This window comes from Dunckerocampus dactyliophorus, chromosome 3 (assembly GCF_027744805.1).
Source record: "Dunckerocampus dactyliophorus isolate RoL2022-P2 chromosome 3, RoL_Ddac_1.1, whole genome shotgun sequence".
Classification (NCBI taxonomy): Eukaryota; Metazoa; Chordata; class Actinopteri; order Syngnathiformes; family Syngnathidae; genus Dunckerocampus; species Dunckerocampus dactyliophorus.
The window spans coordinates 13341869-13365260 of record NC_072821.1 but is presented as its reverse complement, the minus strand read 5'-3'; the positions used below and the strand labels follow the sequence as shown (position 1 = coordinate 13365260).

Below are 23392 nucleotides of genomic sequence, written 5' to 3'. Positions count from 1 at the left end.
CCCGGGGAGCACTGCATCTTTTATTAATCAGGAGCGCTGCGCCACAGCCCTGCTTATCTAATTTAGCAGCCTGCCTCAGCTTCAGCTATGTTGGGCTTGGTCTGGAAAGAAGGCGTTGGGGTGCTGGATGCAGTTGGTTGGAGATAGGATGGGGGTTGGGGTGCTTCCTTCATATTTTTTCCCTACACATTGTGGGTGATGCTCGGGTACGGTGGGGGTTGTGGCAGGGGCTCACCACTTATCAAACACCTCGTCACCAAGTTTTAGGACCGAATCACAATACAGCAAATTACCTTCTGCTGACAAGGAAAAATGAGCACTGGCCTCATATGAAAAAAAATAGGATTGTCAAGAAGAGGTGACACGTTGATTGCTTAGTATGCGCATCCACCAGGCTGAGGTTCATAGGTAACCTCCCCATATATATGTAGACGAGCTACATGAGCTGGTGAGGTAAGGGCTGAAAAAAATTGAAACGCCATGTTAGACTGAAACCCCCTTTTTAAGCTAGCGGGGCCCATTAGGCCGCCATATTGTAGTAGAGCATGGTTGTCTGTGCTGCACGCCCATGAACCCACCAATGAAGTGAAGGCAGTTTGGAGTTCAATTCACAATGCACTGATAGTAAACAGAATATGTGCATCAGCCCCCTCTCATCCACCCTCCCCCACTCTCTCTTTCTCATCTGTGTCATAGCACAGATGAATCAGTGTCGCCGGTGTTGAGAGCACTTACTGTCAACCCTGGCGCCCTGGGCTATGGCACTGATGGACACAAACTATAAAATATCAGGCCCCTGGGGAGACATTGCTCAAGCGCTGGCCACAGCCCTTAGGGGGTGTGATCTGGTCGGCGTGCACGTGTTTGTGTGAATGTGCTGGGGGAGCAATAGGGCGATGTGTTTTGTCTGTGGAGTCTGTTGTTATCCTGTGAGAATGGTCATGCGTGTCCACTCATGTGGAGCGCTTACATTAAGAACAAGAACACTTAGAGGAGCCCAACGAAAAGAGTCTACTAGTAGTACAGTCCCCCCCCCCCAACATTGTGGTAAAACTGTAAATTAGAAAAATGCTAAAGCCAGTACTTGTTCTGTAATTAATAAAAGCTTATAAAAGTACATTTTAGTCGTTTGCGGTCAAGTTCGTGTAGTTGACAACAATGCACATTAAAAGGTGCCAAACAACTGCAAAATGAATGAATGAGAGGAAGCCATAGGCATTACCACATGGTGTGTCCCAATTTTCTCCCGACATTCGTGGCCCCCCTTATGGGTTGTGCTCAAAATGCTTTGGAAGACATGCTAGCATACATGTAATACAAATATCCTCAAAGTTTCCTAATCATTAGACAAATGGTTAATTACTTACGGTCAAGTTCATTCCATGCCCCTGTAAAGACGTTTTGCTTCATGGCAGCCATGTTTTTCAACCAATTTTACTCAAAATTTAAAGCCATGTGTTCGTCACTCTCCTAAAGGTGTGTACCAAATATTGGAGTGATTTGGCTAAACGCCCTAAAATGAAAGTGTATTTTTTGTGGAGCGCATTGAGCTGTGTGAGAAATGTCAAGTCAGTCCAACTTATGGGGTCTAGTTGTGGACTTCACCACAGTTGGGTTGTATGTTTTGCTAAATGTTGACCTTTTTGTGTCCACCAGTTCAGCAGTAGAAGAGTTAGCTTACATACACAAATACATGTAGAGATGTCTGTACAGTATTTTCCATGAATTGAGGCTTTTAAGAATTTGTGAGCTACGCTGGCAACAAATATACAAGCACATGTGAACAGATAACTCCTGCCTTGCGTTCCGAGGAGGTAAGTGAACTCATTTAAACAAAGACCTCCACCAAGGCCAAACAATCCTAATCCGTGTTTACATTACAGGTTTTTTCACAGTTATACACTTTAGTCTGTTTTAATGTAACTGTAGTTCATTTTTGTGCGGTTCCTTCGGTAAGCATGCGGACACTTGAATCAAACTTGGGTGTGGACCAAATGAACCGATCTGGTATGGTTCCGAACAAACACAACTACAGGTTGCAAATGAATAAATTAATGTTAGATAATGTTGTTCCATGTTTCGTTCGTCCACTCTACTGCAGCCCTTATGGAAAACCTTCCTTTGTTTACAAGGCCAAATAAGAGGAACCTGATATTTGAACCACAAAAAGTGAACTACAGGTCTGAAGGCCCCCTATGATTTCTGCATTGCCCACTGACAAATGAAGGAAAATATCAAAGAATTCTTTCAGTATATCCGAACCTTTACCTGGATCCGCATCAAAGACAAAAGACAATTATTTGTCATTTCCATACCGTAGCACCGTTATCCTCCCATCGAGCTTCTCTGACAAATTCCATGAGCCTCTTTACAAGCCCAGACCAAAACTACAAGCATGCAACTGGATTAGAATACTTTAATGGAATCAATCAATAAAGTCAATGGCTCTGTCTGTCATGTCCCATTTTAACTGGTCGGTGTTATAACCCCCTTTCCAACTAGTCTGGAAGGTTTAAAAATGGAACTACAAAATGCTGATATGTAGAGGAATAGAAGAGGGGGTCAAAAAGCCTCTGCTCTCCAAAGATCATTTGCTGCAAGGTCACAATAGTGAATACACAGTATGCATGCATGTACACTCAACTTATGATCATTACTAAGAACACACCTAATATATATGGCCTTACATTTTGTGTGAGATGAAATATTGCAAAGAGGAGAGGGAGCAAAAAAGTCCATTAACATAAACATAGACGCCTCTAAACATTGCTTACTATTCTTCCAGGTATTGACTATTCAATTACACTGTCTGCAGCTGCTTGATTGGCCTAATATAAGTATATTAGCAGGGATCCTTTGAGATTCAAGGACAAAGGCATTGAGATGAACATAACACTGTGCTGCAATAAGACAAAAGACAGTGTTGCAACTTTGTCCAAAGATGCATGTACAAAAGAAATACATCATGACACGCTAGATCAAGATCAAGTCTTTAAGTATAAGTATTGCCAGCTTATATATGCAACGGAAATACTGTATATAGCATGCTTCCTATGAGTTGAGGTCTAGCTGCCATTTTGTTGCAGAATTTTAGCTCTGTTAAAAAATATATATAGTAATTCCTCATTTATTACGGTTAATTTGTGACGTTAATTTCCGCAAAGTTGAATTCCTTTTATATAAATGAAATATTTTTGTAGTTAGACCATAGAAAACCTGTTTATGACCTTGAAAACATTTTTTTTTTACATTATTAGAGCCCTCTAGACATGAAATAACACACCTATAGTCACCTTTACACTTGTATTAATAACACAGACCCACGCATTAGCGTTGGGAGACTTTTCGGGACAGCATACTTCCTGTGGTGGCTATTGTCACATCAATGTAACATGCTGACACCTTGTGACCAGTGTAGAATACTGCATATTACGTCTATGAATGCGTCTTCTGAATGGCTTATATATTTATATTTTCATTCATTTCGATTTTTCATGCTTAAAAATGCTCAACTCAGGCCAAGGATACTTCAGTTTTGCTTAAACACTAGATGGTAGTCAACCGCAAACAGCGATAACTGATTAATTTATTTGTGGAAAACGGTGATAGAATGAAGCTGCAAAATTCGAACCGCGAAGTAGCAAGGGATGACTATACGATCATTGCTCATGCTTTCCAAAGTACAATCATTTTAACTCGAGAGACACTTTATTTGGCACACCTGACATCTAATCAGATCCAATACGGGAGGAAAAAGTCTTGTGATTTTCAACAATGTGCAATAGTTTACTGCAAGAACAGTAATACAATGCAGCTGGTATTCATGTGACGTCGGACGCTGTATGTATTTCGTATTGAGTGAGTTGGAAAGTAGCAACAGACTGTAATGGCTTGAAAGGAGATCCAATGGAACGTATTGAAACTGTTATTCTATTCTTGAGGTTGATCGACAGCAGCCTGGTTTGACATTATCCAGCCGTGCTACCAAGAGGCCTCAGTGCTGCTGCAGTGTAAGGTAACGCAATCACATTTGCCCTTAAACAATACACATTCAACATTATACAATAGAAACCACACACGCTCAATGCTCGTATGGACCGTCTTGATAAATACTTCCAATTGGAGGCTGAAGGGGATTGCAGGCTGTGAGAGTCACTTGAGTGAAGCACTAGTCTACCAGGCCTGCCAGCACACACTAAAATTCATCTATAATTTGTGACGAGTGTAATGCCATCTCCACTTTATGATGATGTGATATTCTTCACCTCTGCCACAGCCAGTGAGGCCAAGAGCTGGCAGTCTTATGATGAGGTGCCTTAAGAGTTCAGCTTAGGGGAAAGTGAGGCGGAGAGAAGACGGCTGTATGGAAAGAGGTGATGATTGCTATGCTAACATATCAGTTCCATCGCAGACATGAACATGTTTTGTGCATGTATCATCACCTTAATGCCAAAACATGTTGCAGTGAGCACAGAGCTAATGTTAGCAAGCATTGTCGCCAGCCCACACTCGAACAGATGGCGGCGTTCCGAGCCAAGATAAGTATGTAGTATAAGTTGACAAATGAACAAACTTGATGGAGAAATGTTTTCAAATTACTTAAAGTACAGAAATTTACAAAGAATATAGTAGCACAGTTGTACCTCGTTAATTGTGGTCAAATCCAGACCCGACCGCAATAAGAATTTCCGCAAAATAAGATCCAATATTATTAAATGGAATATTTACGTAGTTAGAGCATAGAAAATCTGTTTATGGCTTTTTAAATACGATTGACACCGTTATTAGAGCCCTGTAGACATGGAATAACACCCCTACTTTACAACACATTGATCAACTGTAATGCGCAGGCTACGGGATCACTGCAGGGACGCAAGAAACGGTCGCTGCTAGCATAGCAAGCTACCGAGCTAAATAGTTAGCCTCTCCAATCTACTTATTCCAAACTTAAGAAAGTGTTTCCAATAGAGTGGGGAAAAAAGACAAAGTAAGAAGCCCAAACCTTACCACTTCCACATGGAATGGGAGCAGGTCGGGGAGCGTCGGCTGACTACATGCAGTGTGAAGGTAATTTAATGTAATGTCATGTAACAATACTGATGCCTAGTGGACAGAATACTACATACAACTTGTTTTTCTTTTTTTTCACTAAAAATAGCCCATAGTCAACCACGAAACAGCAGCTATTTTTGAAAAACTGCTATGGAGTGAGGGAGGGATAGATAGATAGATACTGTAGATAGATAGATAGATAGATAGATAAATAGATAGATAGATAGATAGATAGATAGATTATAGGCAACAATTAGATTTATAACAATTAAATACAACTGAAAAACGTGTGTGTTCTTTGTTAGCAGACTACTTCCTGGTTCATAGAAAATGACAAACAGTTGGGCGGTTGTATTAGAAACTTTATTCAAATGATTGCCAAATTTTAAGCGGTTCTTCCTTGACCCATGTGCCATATAAATTAAATAATAAATACATTTGTTTTGTATCTGTCCTAGTATTTACTATGTCAAAACGTCTACTGTGAAAAAGATTGTTAAAACAACAAAGTTAGTATTTGCTCGATACATTATTTATTGGTTTCAGTTCACAAGTTTCCCTCACATGCTGTTTCTGAATACTAAACAGAAATTTTGCATAGAAATTTAATATGCAACATGTATATGTTCTCTAAGCTTTGAGACCACACATCAATCTTCACATCACAGCCTAATGAGACATCATCAAAATAAAAACAGCCAGTCATTAAATGTCTGCCTAGTGCAACAGACCTACACTGAACACACACACACACACACACACACACACACACACACACACACTTGTTAAGGGAGGCATGGCATCCTGGTTTTGTTGAGGATTATGTCCACCAGGGAGATCTCATGAGGAAAACCTAATTTGCTGTGTGGATTGCTACGCGCCTATGCTGCTTCTGGATGTTATGAATAAGTAAACAACAACATTTTTCCAGTCGTTTAATCTCCAAAGCACAGCAATTAGTAAGTCTGTAGTTTGTGCTGCCTTTTTATCTGCGCTTATTATTGTTATTGAAATGCCAAGCTCTTATTTAGCTCAAGGATGAATAATAAATAAGCCATAATTACAATCTTCAATGAGCTGACGGCTTGACTGGGCCCATTGGTGAAGGGAGACCCCCCACACCTCCCGACTCCAATCTCCCCCTCTAACCCCCCTCTCTCTTTAATTGGATCTTTGTAATTAGTTTGTCTGATGGATCTGGGAGGTCTGTGGCATCCTCTACCATGTTCATTAGTGCTCCTGTAGAAGGGCGCAGCTTAAAAAAAAAGGTCTGTCCCTCACATGTCATAACACCAGATGTGAGCCCACCTGAGTCCAACAGCAGCAGCTACGTAGCCACGTTCAAGTCCAGAACCTGCACCACAAAAGTATAACGAGCACATTTATTTAAGTGTGTTTCGACACTATTCAACCATCTCCATAAATGTGCGATCATATGTATAGTGTATGACAGTACATGGCTGCAAGTGATATTATGTGTGGGCTTTGACTTGCTATTAAAAAAGTGACCAGCCTTTTTTCAGATGCAAGCATGCACAATACACACACACACACACACACACACACACACACACACACACACACATCCACAAATACAATATGCAGCTCTATAATATGCAATCCCCCTCCAGCACCCCAACACCATTTCCCCGTTTTTTTCCTCCCCACCCTCCTCTGGACAGGCAACACTAGACATCTCTCCCTAATCAGCAGCCTTGTCTCGCTCAGACCGGTTGCCATAGTAATATGCCGGCTGGTCGACATGGCAACCACTCTGAGGTCCACTATTAAATGAAAAAAAGAGAGAGGGAGAGAAAGGGATGGGGAGATGTGAGTGGGGATGAGAGAAAGGGGGAGACGGGGAGAGACAGCAGGGACAGGGAGAGGTTGTCCAAGATGGGGGAAGGGGTGCTGGGGTGGGGGTGGGGAGGGCACAGGAGGGAAAAATGAAAAAAGGGGGGAATGAGCAAAGAAAAATGAGGAGCGCGACAGGGAGGAGGAGGGGTTAGCGTGGTACTGTATGTGTTGTACCTATTGCATTGTGTGCTATTAAAAGCTTGGGCTATACGCAACAATGCCATTAACTTAATGCATGACGTCATTTACTTAATCCCTTACTCTTCTGAATTTATACACTTGAAAAATGCTGGCGCAGCTCGATTCCAATCTGGATAAAGGATCGTAAACTAATAGCATGTTTTAAGAGCTACTTATGTGATTATCGTCAGTCCACATTAGACATGCCTAAAAATATGTTCTGAAGAAATTAATATTTATAAAGTATAGAGGTTTTATGGACTGCAGAGCCATTATTACGATCAGGGAAGGAATGTGAAAACGTTTATGTTGGAAAACGATAAAACGGTCCTTTTTACGACAGACGCAAATGAAGGAGCGTTGGTATTATTTTTCCAACAGTCCTACTCCTGGCAGCATCCTGCATGTGTTCCACTTGATATGTCACTTTGGGTGAAATATGTAAAATGGGTGCAATTCCCAGATCCAGCACATGCCGGATGGTTCCTGGAGACGTATTGTCATCACCGCGGCACTCTTTCACAACTAAAGTGACATTTTGCCAGGGCTCGCACACACATGCGTCTCGGTGTGATCTCCCTCAATCACTCTTGGCTCACTCCCTCTGTCTTCATTTCTTATTTGCACCTCACCTCTATCTTGCTGGTGTCTACGCCTTTTTATCACAGCTACTCGCTCCCTTTGACCACTTCTCTCTGTCTTGCTTTCCCCAAATGTCTGACTCTTTAATGAATAAAATGTCAGTCCATCAAGATGCCAACACAAAATAGCATTTGTTGCCTCGCGTTCCAAATTCCTCCATGAATTGGAGCCCTTGCTCGCTTTTCCTTCCCCCCAAAGCAGCTTATGAAAAATAGCTAATTGCATGTCCACATTGTGCCTTCAGTCCCCGCTTCCCCAGTGCACCATTCAGAGGCAATTAAAGTGAGCTTAAACAGAGTAAGAAAGTGCGTCATCCTCTTAATGCAATTAAGGAAATGTGCACATAAACATACCGTTTTTTTTCTGAAAATGAAACACAAAAAACAGCAACACTCAGACAGAACAAATGGGAGGTGGGTTAATCTATCAACATCCAACTTGGATTTATCGTAAACTATTTACGTTTAGGTGTTTTTTCGAAGAGAATCATGAAAATAACAATAACTCTTTGCGTGCCTTTAAAATGAGACGCAACATGATATTTATAATAAGCAAAAAAAACAAAACACAGGATTGGAATAACCAGTACAAGAAAAAAAAAAAACAGTCAAATTCAGCTGAATTGTTGAGTTCCAGCGTTTTGCATGAATTCTTTCAACATCTTTTTGGCAAATTTTTTCTTGTCACAAAATTGGAATAACTAGTACACAATGGCTGACAATGCGTTTAAGCAGCATGTGTTATTTTTAAAAAGTCATATCTTATACTACGTTTTAAAAAAACGATTGCGGAATGTTGGGATGTAGGCCAAGAGCATTCAAATTGAATGCAAAGTTGCCTAAAGACAGAATGGATGTGAGCATTTTTTGACATTTACAGAACACAGCATTAACCTTAATAACACAATTTTAGGCATTTTATCTGCAGTATACAGGGGTGTGCAAGTATGAGGCCTTGCCTCATACTTTTTTGTGCTGCTTGAACATTTAAGTCTGAGTAAAAGACTTTCACATTAAAGGCATTTTCCAAAATATCCACACTTTAATGAGGAGGAAAAACACAGTATTTTGGAATTATGGTGCTTATGATTTTAGTCACATATCTTATTTAAAAATGTATAAATCCCCTGACTACTTTTAAATCATTGAAGAATAAATGATTTACTTTGCAAAATATACGCTGGTATATTTTTGGAAGATTGATGGCATGTCCACCATGTGTCTGTGTAGATTGTCAGCCATCCAGGCCATGTTAATCCACCAGGCACCTGGACTCTTCTTGTTTGTTCAATACATTTCACCTTTCATCCAAAAGGCTTCTTCAGCACTCATTCAACCTTTGCGGCTTGCATTTCCACCATGTTTACGGAGGGTGTTTCAGCAGTGACGCGTCAGCATCATTCTTAACTTTTGGCTGGAATTTGAACAAAATAAAATTCCCAAGGCTGTAAAATGATTACAATTTTTTTTACACACACGCACACACACTCACACATATATACTGTATATATATAAGATGTTTGATACTGTGATGTTCGAAGTTCAGAGTGATTGTGAATGCACCCCGCAACAGCATGGTGAGAAGGAAGCGAATGGAGAGACGTGTTTGCTAGTCGGAGATACAGTACATACAGTATATGGTGTTGGAATTGCACCGCTGTTCATGTGTTCACTTCAAAATAAAGTTATAAAAGAGCGTCAGACTCTGTGTGAGTCTGTGAGGACGCTACACTGTGCCTCTGTCCACCATCATAACAGAGAGATGTGGCTTGCCATGAAGCGCTTGCATTAATTACCAAAAAAAACAACTGAAATAATTCATTACATTAATACATTAGTCACCGCCATTAACACGCTATTTCTGACAACCCTAAGAAATACCTGCTAATATTATAATGTGACATTACATAATATTATTAATATACAATTTGTCAACGTTTTTCAGGCTAAGGAACCCCAAACTGATGAAAACATGGAGCAAGGACCCTCGAACCTCCCTGCAGTACCTTACACCTTACAAGTGCTATTGAACAAATTTGACTTAATTACAGAATTTGACCATTTTCCCATTTTAAGAGATGAGTAGAGAATGTGAGATAGTTTTGCATTGCATATATTCCGCACTATATATTGTAATTGATGTTGTTTTGAGGTTAATGACTTAGATTAGGGTCTTGGCAAAATAATGTTATTGCGCTGGTCAAGTGGTTGTCTTGCTTTTTGTGGCAGCGTCTATCACCTCAGTGTCTCTCATTAGTGCTCTGATCTCGGAAATACATGCTCTTTAATAATTATTGATTGGCTCATCAAGAGGAGCTACCCACAATGCAATCTTTCTGCGTTTCAGGTCAAGTTCATTACCCTGCATGCATAGAGCCAAACTGAGATGGTCCCACAAATCTAACTAACTAGTTTATAGACACATAACATCTTTTAGGCAGGTTGTTACATTGATTTCTTGTAATGTACAAATACGGTTTATGCTATAACTGCAATGGGTAGGCATCTTGTTTTTCTTATTTTCTCTTGACAGAATGAAACGTGTTGAATTATCAACACTAGAATTTTGCTCCTATGTTAATATACAGTATTCCAAAAAATATTTGCATAAAACAATGATCAACTACAAGAGATTTACAGGTCAGCAGAGCAAATACAAATATATGCAATAAAATGTGAGAATATGTGTTCATATAGACACGCATGACTGCTTTTCAGGAGTTCTTTTTAAGGAAGTCAGACAGTAAAATACCACAGTGACGGTCAAAATTCTAGCTTACTGATCTGCACTGAACTCTGACTTAAAGGAAAACGGCACTTTTTAGGAATTTTGCTCATCATCCGCAATCCTTATATGAGCATGAACACACGTACTTCTCTTTTCTGTGCGTTCTCAACATATAAAAACAGCTAAAAACAGGTAGCTAAGACTGTACGTAATGGGAGACACCTATTTTACCTCCAAAAACCGCCAACCGCCATTTACGCAAAGTGGCCTGCATATTAACCAAGCTACAGCAACATTGTTATTAACAATGGTACGCAGAAGAATTACTTTACTGGCGTAGTGACCCCTCAGCGCGTCAGCCTTGCTCGCTATGCCTCAGGCCACTGCTGAAAGGTAAGGCTACATACTGCTGCTGTCTTTTTGTTTTTGGGTTTGGAAAGTTAATGGTAGGTGTAGCGTTCGTGTCTATGTTGCTATGTGAAATCAACGCGCCCAGGAAGGAAGTTCCGGTAATGCTTAAAATGACCAAAATAGGGTAAAATACTGTAAGTATTACCTGTTATCATGAATGCGCCTGTTACCACATGGTTACGGCATGTATATAAAACCATAAAACGTTGTTGGAGGTGGTTGGTGTTTTAATAGCGAGCTTTCTCGGCGGAATAGGTGTGTCCCATTACGTGCATTAATTACCTGCTTCTTTTTAGCTGTTTTTATATCTTTAGATCGCACAGAAAACAGAAAGACGTGTGTTTATGTCTCACATAAAGATTATGGGTGATGGGCAAATTGAAAATACATTTTTCATTATTTTACTTTAATTAGTTAAATCAGTATTGTTATTTCTTAATGCTTTGGTAGAAATGTGAACAGATGAAGGATTTATAGTAGGGCTCGACTGATTAGTTGTCCGGACAATTTAATCAAGCAATTATTATCATTATAATCGGTATAATAACTGGCAATTGACGCCAATGTTAACACAAATTTTTCTAATAAGATGCAGGTAATATGTTTTTTTTTCTGAAAAATGAATGATGTGGCCTGGCCGAAGTATACTAAAAAAAGTTGTACTTTTTGCACTATAGCCTATACTTTGTTAAATTGGCACTAATAAAGACAATTCTGGTACTGAGGAGACAAACGTCTTAATTCATAGAGACTTTGCTTGATTATTTTATTTCCTGGAGGTTTACTGCACGTTTTCACATCACAGTTTTGATTTATTTAATGTTGAAATTGTTCATATGCTGTTTGTTCCACACTATTTCTTATAATAAAAGTATTTGAAGTGTTCTACCTTCAATTTATAGCTTTGTAACAAGTGTTTGGACTATATTTAAGTAATCAAAAGACACTATTTAGTCTTTTTTTGCAGATGTAAATTTAGTGAAATTTAGTCAGCCAAAATATCAGTTATTGGAATTTTTTATTGTCTTATATTAGAATCAGTATTGGTCCATTCCATATCGGTCGGGCCCTAATATATAGTGGTGTTCAGCTGTACTGAATGTATGTGTTGTGTTTCTAGATACAACTACTATTTGAGATTTACTTACGAGGACACAATTGCAAAAAACACACGCATAACCAAGACTGCATGTAAAACAGAAATGCAATGCAATGCCCTGAGAAGGAAACAAGTTTGTACTTTAACCAAGGCTGGACTGTGGCCTGTGGAACTTGAGGAGGACCCACTGAGAGTGTCTTTGGGGATGAGTTTGTTTCCTTTCCCCTACAGTAACTCCTAATAGTTTTCACCATGTAATTAAAAACTAAGCAATTTATTAGCCTCTAGTTTGTTTTTACTAGTATAATTTTTGCTCCATTTGTGCTAACCAAATCCCTTGCCCACTCTCACAGGCCTCATCTATCTACTGGGGTATATTTATAATATAAATAATTTGCATACATATTAAAAAGAAACAGTGTGGCCCATTTTAAGCAGAAAAATCAATTAGTGATGGGCTGCACCTGTACACCAGTTCCTATATAAGACCTATATCAAAGGTTCTGCCTTTAAAAGGGTAACAATGACAGTCATAGAGGTGTTAGTTATAAAATGTATGATACCATACACATTAGAAACACCTCGGAATTTAGATAAAGTTCCTTTAGTGGATGACAGCTTGTGTCCCAAATCAAGTAAATTAATATAATTTTTGTCTGCATTATAGAGTAAAAATAAGGCCGCTGCATGATGAAAAAAAATATTATTTTTTATCACAACATTGCAGATGCCCCACATAATGCAGGGTGAAAAGCAATTTCTCATCGTTGGAAATCGGTGAATTTTGCTCACGTCAGAGGTTTTGTGAGATCTCTCCATCTACAGCGGTAACACATGATTACAAATAATTTCGACCATTCAGTGGCTTTCTATGAACCTTCTCTATGGTACCCAACATAATGCAGAAAATCAAACAAAATGTCAGCAAGAAGAGAGATTTAAAACTCAATGGGACAAATGAGCCCTTAATAGGGATTAAATCATTTTGCACAACAATAAAAATCAACACACGTGGCTGACATATTTGGAGAAAAAAGACATACTATCAGTGTGATTCAGATGCATAAAGGGGCAATACAGTCAAGTCTGTCACTCTGGTCCTAAAAGCAGGTGGTTTTTAATATGTGTTTGATTTTGGCATGCAAAATAATGGCATCACATGACAAATGACAGGGACGAGAGGGAAATACAAGCAGACTACTCATACTGTAGCTGCACCACAATGAATAACATGGAGCCTTTTGCCACCTTTGTTGCCGCGACCACCCTTCTTCAGCCCAAACACGATCGCAACCTTTTCTGGTACCAAATGTAAAGTCCAACTGCCCCCCAAATCCCTCCCAATTATAAAAGGTCCTTGAGTTGCTGTTTTGCTCCCTTCTTTAGCGCCTGTCTGATTACTGAGTGTGGGGCATGCGCCGCAGGCAATCAGCCGCAAAGCGCACAGGACCAAAAGGACTTGGGGGTTGGCAGTAGGGGGGCAGTCAATCCAAAAAACACTGCAAAAAAATAAACTAAAAGGGGACTTGTGGACCGCAATTACACGCCATTCAGGCGGGCCCCAGCTCCAGCACTCACGAGTGTCCGTGATTTCCGACAGAAAGGCTTATTAGCTTTTATTGGAGGAAACAGAAACTAGGTGACTTAAAATGGCAAAGTAATGTTAAAGGGAGCGGGGTGGGGAATGGTTGGGAGACACCCTGACCCAGGTCTCCCATGGGCCCCATTGCACTGTCAGAGGGGACACACCACAACTCATCATGCACCCTTTCCTATTTAGCCAACCTCTATGACCTGCACTGTTCTAAATCTTCTCACCGTACGATAACTGTAGTTAGCACACTGTGCTATCACACCAGTTGCGACAATATTAGGAATAAGAAAGCCGCATGTTTTCAAACAGTGCTTCAGTTTATCAAAAAAAAAAAACTGTCTATGCATACACTGAATTTAATTTACGTTTTGCAGCATTCTGTGGCAGGATTCTATGTTTGTACACCTTTTCAATGGTGATGATGACTCTATAGCCCTTTCAAGATCACTTTTCAAGATTTTTGGTGATAAATTAAATACTTATTTGTGTATTCATTCATTTGATTCATCCAATTTTATATAAAGTATCTACACTGCATTACATTTATTTATTGTTCCAGCTATTTATTATGAAAAAAAGCTATAATTTCCCATTAAAAATAAAATATTTATAAATGTCTAGCACTCTGACATTAATGGTCTTGCTTTTATTTTCTTTTGGTGTTTAATGACTTGATTTAGCAAGAGAATGTCTTAATCATGACTGAAATTGGATAGCAACAAATGGAAAAACATCTTATCCTATTGGTTTAGGAGACATTTTCAATGCCAAATAGAATATTCTCTCTAGTACCATAATAAAATCTATTTTTATTTAGGATACGGACCAATACTGAAGTTATTAGTGATCATGTAAACCTAACCACTGTTCCTTGTATATAAGTATTGTTTCAGATGCATTTTATCATTGTGTCTCCATGCTTGTCAGTGCACACATGCATCAAGACAACAGTGGTGAAAACAGTGTGTGTGCATGAGCATGGCGCCGGTGTGTTTGCTCGGCTCGCTTTAATGACTGCCTGCAGATTTCCCGTCACGAGTGTGTGGGGCTAAAGCTCCAGAAGGACAAGCGAAGTAGGCAACCGTGTTTGCTTTTGTGCTGTGTGTACTCTGCAGTGTGTGACGTTATTTCAGAGTGTGTAAGCTATGATGTGCCGCCAGCCACCAGATGAAGTACTCGTAGGTCTGTGTGCTTTTCACAGCCGGAGGAAATATTTTCAATGGCTTCACTATTGTTTTATGTCTCTTATGCAGCATCTCCATCATTAAGGTGTACACAAGCCAATTATCCTGTTTTGGAGTTAGTAATAAATTAAGTAATTGCATGTGCAAGTAAACACTATATTCATTTTATCATTTATGAGTGTGTGTTTGTCTTCATTGTGTTTGCAGCTCATACTCTCCTCACCTAATCTGTATTCAGGGCAGGTGGGCTCCCAGCACAGACCCACAGCTCAGTAACTAATAGAGGGGCTGATGGGAGGCTGATGACGACCACAGGGCCATTTATACACACACACACACACACACAGAGTGGACATTTACAATCCCACAAACACGATGGTCATTTCCAAGCACATCCCTACCTATCATGCTACAAGCCAGATAAGTTAATTACATTGGCCATTTAATATTTGGTGTGTGTGCGCGTGCGTGCGTGTGTATGTGTGTAATCCATTCTCATTGCCAACTTGTCAAATAGAGACACTCTTTCAGAGGCTTTGCGTCAAACTATGGTGATAAAGGTAACCCTTAAAGAGTTGCACTTGCTGGATAGCAAATATAAAAAGCTGCTCAATATGGAGCATGTTGGCCACACAGTAAGATCGGGAAGACCTGGCTTCGACTCTCCGCTTGTGCATCTCTGGAGTTTGCATGTTCTCCCGTGCGTGCGTGGGTTTTCTGCGGGTACTCTTGTTTCCTCCCACATTCCAAAAACATGCATGTTAGGTTAATTGGCGACACTAAATTGTCCATAGGTATGAATGTGAATGTAATTGATTGTTTGTCTATATGTGCCCTGCGATTGGCTGGCAACCAGTCCAAGGTGTATCCACCGCGGCTCGCCCTAAGTCAGCTGGGATAGGCTCCAGCATACCCCCGCAACCCTAGTGAGGATAAGCGGCATAGAAAATGGACGGATGTTCAATATGGTTCTGCTCTTAATGATTACCATCAGTCCAAAAAGGTAAAATGATGTTACACAAGCATCAAGACAACACAGTAGTTTACGCTGGTATTTCTCATAGGCTTTCTTGTCATGGTTTTAACAAATGTGCACGACATTAGAATTTATTCCTCAAAAGTGAATTGTATTTATGTTCAAAAGGAGGCCAGATGAACAGCCGAGGCTCAGAAGATGAATCAGCCTTAGCTGGAGGAGGTCAGTCTGATGCAACAATTTGCTGTTACCTTAAGATGGCCTTAATCCTTTCTTATCCAGTGACAACCAGATAAATCCACAATGATTTCATCGTGTGTACCTTTCAAACGCTCAATTTCAGTTAAACAATCAATGAAAACATGTTTTATAATGTTGTGTTTTTACTGAGTATCTCCATTGACTGTCCTCCAAAGACATACTTCCGCTTCAGGAAATCATTTTTACAGAACCTTGGCTAAATGGTATTAAACCTCAAATGAATAATAATAATAAAATGTATAAAAAGCTGTTACTATGAGACTGTCATAACTAGGGTTGGGCATCGTCTGAATTTGAACAATACCGGTTGCGATTTCGATTCCGATTCCTCGTTTCGATTTAGTTTCCTAACAATTCGCAATTCTGATGCTTTTACGAGGCAGGGTCATAAAAGTTTGCATTGTTTAAATGAGGGCGCTAAGCAGAGTTCTTTTTGGATGAAATGTCTGAACTTCTCCATGAATGGTTTAATGATATGAACTTTTATCAACTTTACTATGAATTTCTTCAATGAGTATAAAAATATCAAAACCATTCAACTTGAATATAAATGTTGAAGTTTCTTTTTACAGAAGTACACTTTCACAAAAGAGGTTTACTTTTGAAAAGCGGTATACTTTGTTGATGTAAGCCATTTTTTTGACATCCTTATTTTTTAACACAGTTAAGGATATAGCCCAAAGAGCTCTTATTGTGAAGGCCGGAAATGTGCTGTGTGAGTTGAGAAGACCCCTTGACTGTTGCGACAGTTGAGACTTACTGTGCAAATGAATAAACTTGCCTAGCTGTAGCTTCCATGCTTTATTTACACCCAACTTCCACATCAGCTAGCTTCCTGAAACCCTCGGTTCCACTGGCATGAGACGGACGTCATTCATTGTTTGACTTCCCTGATTCTGACTACTTAGAGGAAGTCCGACGTAGCGCACCAAAAACAAGGTACTGTGTTATTTCTACACCGTGTATGTCATTCGATCCCAGTCATTTTTCACAAGACAACCACTTCAGTACCGGCCATTTTAGACAATTTTGACTGATTCTCAAGGCACACAGAACATTGTGTTCTATGGCTATATAAACATTGAACCTACCAAAAGAAAGATTACACTCCCGTCTTTCATCAGAAAAAAAGTTTGTTTCTACATTTTTCCCTTCTTTAGTATTCAGCAGGAGAACATAGGTAAGGTTCTGGAAAATATCAGTTGCTGAGTAGAAAAGGGAGAAAACGAGCTTTTTGTGATACATTTCAAGCATAACTTTCACTTTGACACATATTTTGTGCTTTTGTGACAGCTCAGCATAACACTATACCACAACATAAACTACACAAAAACAAAGCACCATGAACTATTAACAATTTTCACATTTAGAATTATGTAAGTTGGAACCGAGCGATATGTGTGCATGTGTGTGCGTGTGTGTGCATGCTCGTGTGTGTGTGCGTGTGCATGCATAAAAATTTCCCTACAATGTGTAGCTGAGTGCAATTGTTTATTTATAATGCTGTGGTTTTTTATTGTGAACATTCTCAAAACCTGCATTTACATTTTTGGTGAATCATTATTTTCGTTCCGGGTGCTGTTGCAAGGGGGACTCTTTATAGCGACGCACACAGGGAAAAAAGCGTAACGTAGACGTTTCAGCAGCTGAGGTCATGGAATGCTGCTGTGTGTGCCTGCTAATAGTGTACCTTCCTTGCCATTGTTCCGCAGAAATAAATGTTCAGATCCTGACTTGGTGTGTGTTCTTCAAATCTGATGCCATCACGAGTCTGCTACAAATGCGGAAATTTTTTTCATATGGTACGCAATGTAACAGCTGCCATGATGGAAGGGCTTCCTCTTCCTGTCTGTCCTTCCCCTCATGATCTCTGCTGAGCGCTTATCAAATGCAATTCTGCCGCCTCGTGGCCATTTTTATGGCATTAAAATGGCTCTCAAGACTAATCCATCGGTGAGGCATTGCATCATCATCTCATTTAGCCTCTTGCGCAAAAACGTAAAAGTATGAATACGTTGTTGGGATCAGGCGCTCGGGTTTACAAAACGTATAACTACGTCTTTGGTATCAAAATCATATTGATCGTGCACCCTCCTTTGAATGATATCATTGTGTTGCAAATTTGCACAGAGCCAACCGCTATTTTTAAGCCAAATATTTTAGCTGCTTCTTCTTCGCTGGTGCTCGCTGGCATCTTCTTCATTGGTGTTCGCGGCTATTTCTTCCGGTTGGCGAACAATACCGGGAGAATCGGAATGTTAGTCCCGGTTCCCATCGATTTTTCGAGACTCCATGCCCAAACCTGGTCATAACATCCATGCACAGGTCTTCTTTCCGCTCCCCTAATCATATTTTCTCCTTCTCCTTGTTTCTTTTCCAATTACTTACTTTCCTTTCCCCTCCTCCTCGGCTGATCTCAGGCCAGTGAGCTGACTGCCTGTGTGACCCGTGGCCTCTGAGGCTCTCAGGGAAAGAGGTAATGGGCCCAACCCCGGAACACATTCTCACTCTGGGTGCAACTAGGGGCTGCCAGCAGCTTTGATCCGGTAGCCCCTGCTTAGGTCTCCTGACGCCTGGTGAGGAAATTCATAGGAACAACTGGAAGAGGCCCATGTTTATTCAGCTCCTTTAATGAGGAAAGAGACGGATTATCTGGGGCCAGGATCTCTACCAAAAAAACCCACTGGGAATGAAAACTGCTGCTCCTTCCAGATGTTGCTCTCTCAGTGGTCATTCCAAAAGAATCAGAAAGAGAGAGAGAGACATGGGGAAGTTTCAGTATGCAAAAAGGTGAACTAGAATTTTGAAATGGAATTTCCCTGCATTCTCCCTTTCTTGGCCAGATGCAGAGGTTCTTGGCTCTTTTTTGTGAGTTCTTTTCAGATATATCCACAACCTATGTACACATAGCCTCTTGTGTTAATGCATGTTTACTAGAAAAACATATGAAAAGTTAACTATTTTTAAACATTAACAATGCATAAAAAGTAATGCAATGAAATCTCAAGTCCTGTCACAACAGATACCATACAAGTGGTGGAGACGCTTTCCTGAAAACACTGCATATTGTCATAAAAATAGTCACAGCTGACTATTTTTGCGATGTAAACATACTCGATTCTAAAGGAGGAGTGTCCAAACTTAGAGTAAAGAAAAGTTCTCCTCCCATTCTGTGTGGAATTGGTAAGTTTCTGGCTTCTTACTTTGTCCTTCTTCCCCACTCCGTTTGAAACACTTAAGTAAGCTCAGTGGCTTGGTATGCTAGCTGACGCTATTTCTTATGTCCCAGCAGTGATCCCGTAGCCAAAGAATAATAAACAGAGTGATGGGAGTGTAATAGGGGTGTTATTTCATGTCTGCAGGGCTTTAATAATGTTAAAAACTGTATTTAGAGAGTCATAAACAGGTGTTCTATGCTCTAACTATAAAAATATTTATTAATATTGAATCTTACTTCGTGGAAATTCACTTATCGTGCTCGGGTCAGGAACCAATTGACTGTGATACATGACGGGTGATTGTATTTCAACATTTTTTCTCTTCAAATTATGACTTTACTCTCTTAATATTTCATATTTATTCCTCTAAAATTACTGCTGTTTTTTTCATTTTTGCTGTTGTTTCTTTATTTTATTGTTTAATCATCTTTTTAGAATGTGCAGAGGACCAATAAAGACCGTGGGCCGTAAATGGCTCCCTGGCCGAACTTTGCACACCCCTGTTCTATCAAGAAACAGTTGTGATTTCCTGGAACAAAGTTTTCACAGGTCAGTAAATTAATGTCAATTTGGACTAGCTTGGCTTTAGTAATTTACTAAAGCATCTCCATCTGTCTAAGTGTATCTACTGTATATATCAAGCTGGCACATACAGGTGGTAGACAGAATAAAGTATCAGTGATGCTAATGCTAGATTGTACCTGCAGACATTATGCAGATGTGTGCGTGAGTCATGCTCTTGACCCTTCTCCCTGAATCCTGACCAGATCAATACATGGCTCTATTGTCAACTCATTTAGGAGAGGATGATTGGTGAGAAACTGCTCACAAATTGACATGGAGGCTAAGGGGTCAGTCTGGGTGGCACATTTACATGTCATTTACATACATCGGCTTATGTTAAGATGAACACCTGTGGTAACAGGTTGTGTTGGATGTTTCCACTCATCTGTAATGTGTACTTCTACAATATGTTGATAATGCTCTCTGCTCATTTTGTGTTCAGTTGTGTTGTCATTGACTAATATTACATTTTTTGGATGATCTGAAACATTTAAGTGTGACAAACATGCAAAAAAAAAAATTCAGGAAGGGGGCAAACACTTTTTCACACCATTATATATATGGATACTGTATATCAGGGTTGGTCCGATCAGGGTTTTATGCTGCCGATTCCGATCCGGATCATCCAAGACTGAAATCGGCTGATACCGATACCAATCACATGGATTATACATTTTTCAATTTATTTATGATGAGTGCTATTGGCCAGGGGTGCCGTATAAAAGGGAAAAATCAGGACAATTCCAAGGCCCCTTGACTGCCAGGTGGCCCAAAAAAATAGCTAATTACTAATAAAATTAGTAATTAATAATTGGGGGGAAGCAACGTGATTTTTTTCATGGGACCAAGAATTTGTGGCTGCACCCCTGCTGTTGGCTATATGGTATGAAAAAAATAACCATTAAATCACCTTAATATAGACAAAAACTTACTTTACTTACTTTTTCAAGAGAACATAAATCACTTGTGGAACTTACTTTTTTCTTTTAGGAGACTTTGGATGTGAGAGTACATTGGTGGCGCTCTAAATGAGAGAGCACTCGGCGAACCCGATGTCTTCTACCGCTGTGAAAGGCTGGTCATCTCGTCCAATGATTTTAATTATTTTTCGGATTATTTGCTTAGCCTTCTGACTGTCACACACATACGGGCGAGTGTTGTCTGCATGGTTGCGTTAGCTGCCGTTTGACTCCGTCAAGTGTTTGTTCTTCAAATGCAATATTAAATTAAAGTTTTTTTAACGTGCTACCCCCGCAAGATAGTTCTCGTGGCATGTGTTGACAGTTAAGTTCCGCTCGACATGACAGGTTTTGTTTTGGCACACCTGTGTACCGTGAAGCCAAGTGGGAGGAGACGTTAGCGCAAGACACTACACTGCACGCAGGGCTTGCTGCGGACTGCAAGAGTACGAGCTACAGGCGTTTGTGATCCGATCACGTGATGTTGTACGGAAATTGGCCAATACTGATCGGTGGCCGATCGATCGGTATAACTGCTCAAAAAAATTAGAGGAACACTTTGAAAACACATCAGATCTAAACTGTGGGAAAAATGATCTTGAATATCTTTCCTGATAATAAGTAGGTGATGTATTAGTAACAAAATGATGCCACATCATTTGATAGAAATGAAAATGATCACCCTATAGAGGGGGCAAATCAAAGACACCCCAAAAATGAAAGTGAAAAAATGATGCAGCACACTGGTCCATTTTGCCAAAATGTCATTGTAGCAACTCAAAATGATTCTCAGTAGTTTGTGTGGCCCCCACGTGCTTGTACGCATGCCTGACAACGTCGGGGCATGCTCCTAATGAGACTACGGATGGTGTCCTGGGGGATCTCAGGAGGGGTTGTATTCAAAGACACCAGTTAAACTAGGATTAAGACATAAACATAAAATATAGACCTTGTTGTGATGTTCGGAGTGTCCGTGAATGCATCTCGTGGCCTTCTCGTGGCAATAAGAAAGTCTTGTTGCTGAGCGGACTAGAGATGTGTTTATGAGTTGGAGATAAATACAGTATATGGTGTTGGAATTGCACTGCTGTTGATGTGTTCAAGTCAGACTAAAATGATAAAAGAGCGTCAGACTTTGTGTGACTGTGTGTGGAGCTACACTGTGCCTCCGTCTGTTGTCATAACAGAGGGGTGTGGCTTGACATGATGCAGCTGCGCTAATTACGCTAAAAAGTTCATTAGTTACCGCCGTTAATGCACTGTTTTTGATATATATACTGTAATTTCCGGTGTACAAGCCGCTCCTTTTTTCTCCAACTTTGAACCCTGCGGCTTATACAGCAGTGCAGCTAATTTATGACCATCTTCTAATCTCATGATACTGTATCTCCTACACTTCAGAACTACTACTGATTGTTGAAATACTGTGCCGCTCACGAATCAGTGAGGAAACGGTACCTCTTTCTTTAGCAGGAGCCAAGCACAAGCTACACGGAAACTCATGACAAGCTTATCAACCCATTGGGAATCTCAGGAGGTCATTACTCAGTATGACAGTCTGACTCACAGTTTCATCCTACAGAGAACGCTAAAATCATCACACAGCAACTCAACACTCAAAAGGCAGCTAGGAAATATACAAGACATGTACCAATCCGAGTTTAAAATAAAAAAAACAGCTGTTTTAACTTCATCCAATAATGCGTTGCCATGGCTACCACCAGAGGGAGTTCATGAGTTCCGTCTGGTGGTAGCCATGGCAGCCGTTGGCCAATGAACTGCTGTCACATGCGTGTAAATGTTTGCCTAATGCTAATCTCTTTAATAGTAGCAGAACATTTGAATCACACATTATTATGAGCCATAAAGGTTTGCATTCAAAGACAGAACGTAACTTAAGTTAAATTGGCATTTTTTGAGTGGATTTCAAGGATACTTAACTGCAGCAAATTTGACTTCCGCAGTAAAGTTACGTTAGTGAAAGATACACGTATCCACTTCCTGTTTTTCTGTTTATTTAGCCCACGCATGCATAATACATAATACATAATAAAGACAATTTTGTGATTTTAGGAGAAGTGCACCAGTTACTGTAGGCTATATTCATTCATTTATTTTTTTTATACTGTTTGTCCTCACAAGGGTCACGGGTCAGCAGGAGCCTACGGTATGCTATATCTCAAACATTTATTTTCACCCTTATTGTCGCCAAACTTTTGTGCAGGGAAAAAATGAAAACTTTCTACAAAAAGTTGTGAACTACAGGAATGAAAGAACAAGTTTTAAGGAAGCACTTACCGACTGTAAAGCAGAGGAACACTTCCTTCACAGTCGTACGCCTGCAAAACATAAAACAAGTGCATCATTGTCTACATGCAGCCTTAAATCTCATCCTTGGCTGTATGCAAGAAAAAAAAAACAGTGAACCACAGGTCTCACCGCTCATTGTAGTTTCCTACCATTCCAATTCATAACCTTTTGCCTACATCCGCCTTACTGGCCAATAATATTTGCCCCAAAGCTGAACTTAGCTTGAAACATAATCTTATGTATGGATAAAACCTGAATAATCAAGCAAATCACTGAGAGCCGTTATCATTATATTATTATTTTGCACTCCACTCTGTCTGCGGGCTGCCTGCTGTTTGTTATAAAGTTATATTGCAAC

At 40.0% G+C, this 23392-nt stretch overlaps 1 protein-coding gene across 4 annotated transcripts in view; it reads right to left on the bottom strand.

The window, feature by feature from the left end:
* zfhx3b (zinc finger homeobox 3b) overlaps positions 1-23392 on the bottom strand; it is a 339235-nt gene that overhangs the window by 207288 nt on the left and 108555 nt on the right. For all 4 annotated transcript variants that reach the window (XM_054771463.1, XM_054771462.1, XM_054771464.1 and 1 more), the window contains one exon: positions 23023-23063. The gene's annotated coding sequence lies outside the window, so the exon portion shown is untranslated. The remainder of the gene's footprint in view (positions 1-23022; positions 23064-23392) is intronic.